Source organism: Lagenorhynchus albirostris, chromosome 4 (genome assembly GCF_949774975.1).
Source record: "Lagenorhynchus albirostris chromosome 4, mLagAlb1.1, whole genome shotgun sequence".
In the NCBI taxonomy this organism is placed as follows: Eukaryota; Metazoa; Chordata; class Mammalia; order Artiodactyla; family Delphinidae; genus Lagenorhynchus; species Lagenorhynchus albirostris.
In genome coordinates this window covers 72,487,938-72,492,560 of record NC_083098.1, presented here as the reverse complement: position 1 = coordinate 72,492,560, position 4,623 = coordinate 72,487,938, and positions in this window count along the sequence as shown.

Genomic DNA, 4,623 nt, shown 5'->3' with positions numbered 1-4,623 from the left:
GGCCTGTTTCTTTTCATCTACAAAACAATTTGGACCTCTAAGGTCTCTTTCAGTTGTGACATTTTCTGATCTGCATACCATATGGAGGGAGAATCCTAGGAAGAAGGATAATAGGGAAGGCAAGAGCAAATAGATGGAATGCAGGGGAGGGGCAGGGCTGTGCAGGGAAAGGGTTATGGCTTGTATTTAAACAGGGGCAAATGGAGGGACCCTGGAGGCCCAAACGGACTCTTAAATTTCACTAAGGAAAATCCAAGGAAAGACTGGTGTGTGGAACTAGGAGTGTGCTAGGAATACAATATGCAGAAGAGCAGGAAGGGAGATTTTCGACAGGAAGGCAGCGCACAGGGACCGGTGATCTGAGAGCATTTATTTGTCCATTCAACAAACAGCTATTGAAAAGGGGATATTTTAGGGGCCATTCAAAGAGGCAGGCCAGCATTTAGCATGAGGGAAGTCTGTGATGGGTATTGAGCTGGGGGTACCAATGGGGATATGAGGGGCCCCATTTTGAGAGACTGTGACACCACGCTAGGATCCTGTAAACATAACGAACACATGTTGAGTAACTACCATGTTACAGGCACTGGAGATAAAGACTAATTTCTCTGCCCTTCTGCACCTTGGTTCTAGTAAGGAAAGATAAACAATAAAATGGTAAATAAAATGAATAAATAAAATACATGGCATGTTTGTTAGTGATAAATGCTAATAAGAAAAACAAAGCAGGGAAGGACAGTAGGATTGGGTGTAAAGGGAATGGGGCTGTAATTCTAAAGAGTGCGGCCACTGAGAAGATAACATCGGACCCAGGAGGGGAGGGAGTGAGTGGGATGGACAGAGAGGTACTGGATAGTCTTTCAGAAAAAGAACAGCAAGTTGGGAGAGAAGCCAGGGTTCAACAAGGCCAGTGAGGTGAAGGGAAGAGGAACGAGGGGAGAGTAGTTCAAAATGTGGTCTGGGTTCCATGAGGAGGCAGGAAGGATCCCGGCTCATTCTGGAGCTCCCTTGCTCACCTCCTTCCCGTCCCTCAGCATTTAGGGAACACCTCTGTGGCTCAAGCTGCAGATACTGTCATGGATAAGGCACTGTGTTCCAGTTACCAGAACCAGAACAGAAGGTCGGGCCGCAACTGGCAGCGAGGGGAGATGAAGCTGCCATCAACAGCACTAGATCAGGCCGTAAATCCCTGTCTTCAGACACCATCATTCTTGAAGCCAGTGTGGCTCAAGACCTAGTGGTGGGTCTCCCCACAGAGGGCAAAAGAAGCTACAGAGAAAAAACTAGGGTATATTGAACTAAAATATATATATAATTTTTTCTAGAAAACACCTGCAGGAGATTCAAAATTTAACAGAATAAAAAGCACCTCAGATTTCTAAGCTGCTGAGAATTTTAGACATCACTAGTGCAACCTCATCATTTTTTGGACAAAACTCAAGAGATGTTCTTTCTTTTTTTTTTTTTAATTTTATAGAAGTATAGGTGATTTACAATGTTGTGTTTAATTTCTGCTGTACAGCAAAGTGACTCATTTATACATATATTCTTTTTCATATTCTTTTCCATTATGATTTATCACAGGATATTGAATATAGTTGCCTGTGCTATACAGTAGGACCTTGTCATTTATCCATTCTAAGAGAAGTGATTTCTCAAAGCAACAGAGGAAAGGAGAAACAGTTCTCTAGCCTACATGGCCAGTACAGTGTCTAATTTATCACCACTTTTTAAACTTCACCAAAAGTTTCAGAATAAGGTTGTAGAGAGCACAAGCAATATTCTAAATTATGTTGTGAGTTCACTGTGACCTAAATGAGAAATAGAAATTGTGCTGACTCAGAGGACAAAAATTTCAGAGCCAGAGTTCAATTCCTATATGATCAGTTATATCAGGAGGAGATTCCTGGAGGGACAAGCATTGACAGGTACTATTGGAAATGTAGGGAAAATGGGAGAAAGGCACCATACATAAGTCCCTAACAGACCAAAGCCAGCTCTGGCTGGTGACAGCAAGAATAGACCTGAAACCCAACAACATCAGGATGGAGATGTTGTACTCTTATTTTTAAATAGCACTAACTTTATGTAATATGTAACATTTAAAGCAGATTGTTGTAATTCAGTGTAACATTAACATAAGTTCAGTCAAGATAAGCTTTTTTCTAAAGGAAAAAATGAAACATGGTAAGGAATAAAAAGTACATGGAAGCTCAAAAACAATATTAAACCGAACTTGTGAAATAAGTCTCTAGCGAAAAATATTACTTAGAGCATATGATAATTAATTTTTTTGTGTGTGTGTGGTACGCGAGCCTCTCACTGTTGTGGCCTCTCCCGTTGCGGAGCACAGGCTCTGGACACGCAGGCTCAGCGGCCATGGCTCACGGGCCTAGCCGCTCCGCGGCATGTGGGGTCTTCCCGGACCGGGGCACAAACCCGTGTCCCCTGCATCGGCAGGCGGACTCTCAACCACTGCGCCACCAGGGAAGCCCTAAATTTTTTTTAATGATGAATTAAATATATGGGAAAAAATCCATATTCTCAAAATAAGAATTCATTGACATTTTAAAGTCTTTATTTTGAAGAAGATCTTAAATTTTGCTTGAAGCAAAGTAAAATACAACCTCTTGAAAAACAAATAAGAATTCAAGTTTATACACTAGTTTCCCCCAAGGAGAGTTCCTATTGATTTGTAACTTGGCCTTGAATTTGACCTGTGGCCCCTTCATGTCAGGATAATTTGGGTCACTCTGAATATGCCGTCTCTTGAACAAGGGCCTCTACTAATTTTAAATGAATGCAGCTGCCGATTTGCCATTCATTTATTTGCATCACAATATGTGGGAATAAATTTGCAATTAATAAAACATTTCCAGTAACAGTCAGACTGAGGAAATGAAGAACATTTATCTAGTAAGTTTAAAAAGATGTTTCAAAAAAAAAAAGATGTTACATTTTTGCCTTTCTGGACATGAAAAAAGGAAAGAAAGTATATATCTTTGAGGTATTGATTGAGGCCAGAATTGTTCCCTGGGCTACAGCATCTAAAAAAGCCATGCAACCTCAAATTAGATTTTAGTTTAAAAAAAAAAGAATACATTTTTTTAAAAAAGAATAAATGTTGAAAATTTTGTACCAGTTCTACAAAAGTTTTTTTCTCCCTTTTTTCCCTCCTTCTTTCCTTGTTTCCTTCCTTCCTCTCTTTCATTTTTCTTTTTTTCTTTCTTTTTTCCTTCCTTTCTGCATTTCTTTTTCTCTTTGGTTCAATGAATAGTTCTCAAGTTTGATTTATGGAGAGGGCTTGCATTTGATATTAAGAATCAAAACCTTTGGTAAACACATTGGGGCCTTCATTCCATCTTGCATCTGACACTGCAAAATTAATAATATATTGTCTAGATTTAGGGAAACAGTTCTACTGAGGAGTAGACCAGGGGAGTAAGGAGTTTGGAAGCTCTCGAAAAAGCTAGACAAATGAAGGAACTTGAAAAGAGAAGGAACTGGGGGAGCTCCAGAAAGAGTTAGGGAAGCCTCAGCGGATGGGTTTTGAGGCTTGCTGCTTTCACCGTGTGAAATGTTCCTTCCTCTATTTTCCACCTGTTGAAATTCTAATTCTCCAGGACCAGACTGGATAATCACCTACGGTGAGAAGTTTCTAGATCCTCTTGGTTAGAAACTATCTTCCTACTCTGAAGCCTCCTAGTACTTGCTGCTACCTTTACAGCATATTACTATGTACCAGGTAACATGCATGGTTACCCCACTTTATAAACGTGGAAGCAGGTTACTATGGGACACTTGCTCATGAAGCAGCCGCCATGTGTTTAACACCCGTTTTACCCTCTATAATCTGAGGGTAATTGCTACACTGAAATAGTGCTTCGAAGGTTCAGCAATGACCTGCTACTTTCTGTGTCTAGGGACTTGTCCCCTCTGTCCTCATTCGTGAATTTTGGGTCCACGATCTTCCCGAAACATTTTCTTCTTACAACTCACTGATTGAGGTTTTTTTTCTTACATATATACATATATATGCCTTCCAAATTTTAAACAGTAAGAAAAAAACCTCAATCAGTTCATATATATATATATATAGTTTTTTTGTTTTTTTCTAAAGAAGCTTAAAACAAAGCTTAATTGGTTAAGGGTGGCTATGGATGGAGACTTGAAGAGATTCTGAAAGGTATTTTTGAGCGCTTTAGACTTGCAAGGGCGGGTGACAGTCCTTCTAAAGAGAATGGTCAAAGTGTAGATTTTTCTTTTAACAGCGCCTTTCTCGTGCATGCACTCCAGGGCTGGGGGATAACTTTTCTGTTGTTAGTTTATGAAGGAAGTCAAGAATGGGAGCAGAGCGCTCTTCTCTTTAGACCTAAGGGTCAGAGTTGGGGGTCTGGGGAGATTACGGACCTCCACCTCTTGGCGCGCCCCCAGCACAGCCGGGGCCCAGAGCAACCTCCTTCGTCCAGGGGCGGGGCGCGCCAGGCGGCCACGCGCGGGGGCGGTGGAGGGGGCGTGTCCCGCGGGCGCGCGCGGGAGGCGGAGGGGGCGTGTCCCGGGAGTGGCGGCGGCGGCGGCGGCGGCGGCGCGGGGAGGGTGCGCGTTGCAGCCTTCTGTGCTGGA